A 369-nucleotide genomic window follows, 5' to 3' on the forward strand; every position below is an offset into this window, starting at 1 on the left:
TGAAACGATACAAGAGAGGTCCTGACCTGTAACAACGGTCACGACACATTTGCATAACATGTACACATGCACAGCTCTTATTGCTTGTAAACAATACTAGAGAGGTGGATATTACATGTGTTATGTGCATGGATAGTTACCTGGCTCTTCCAATTATCTTTGCTATCATGCTGCTAAACTGTCAGATGAATACAAATTATATGTATCCTGTTATTGAGTATTGTAATTGCCAATAGACATAACTACTGATCTGAAGTAGGAGAATTCATTTGTCAGCAACCTGTGGGTATGGATCCGATATCGGATCCGAACTGGCATGGTTTATCCGGCTATGGATCCAAGCTCCTGGCTCCTCCCCTCACCCATAAT

The sequence above is a fragment of the Protopterus annectens genome, chromosome 9.part0 (assembly GCF_019279795.1).
Source record: "Protopterus annectens isolate FY-2018-M chromosome 9.part0, PAN1.0, whole genome shotgun sequence".
Classification (NCBI taxonomy): Eukaryota; Metazoa; Chordata; order Ceratodontiformes; family Protopteridae; genus Protopterus; species Protopterus annectens.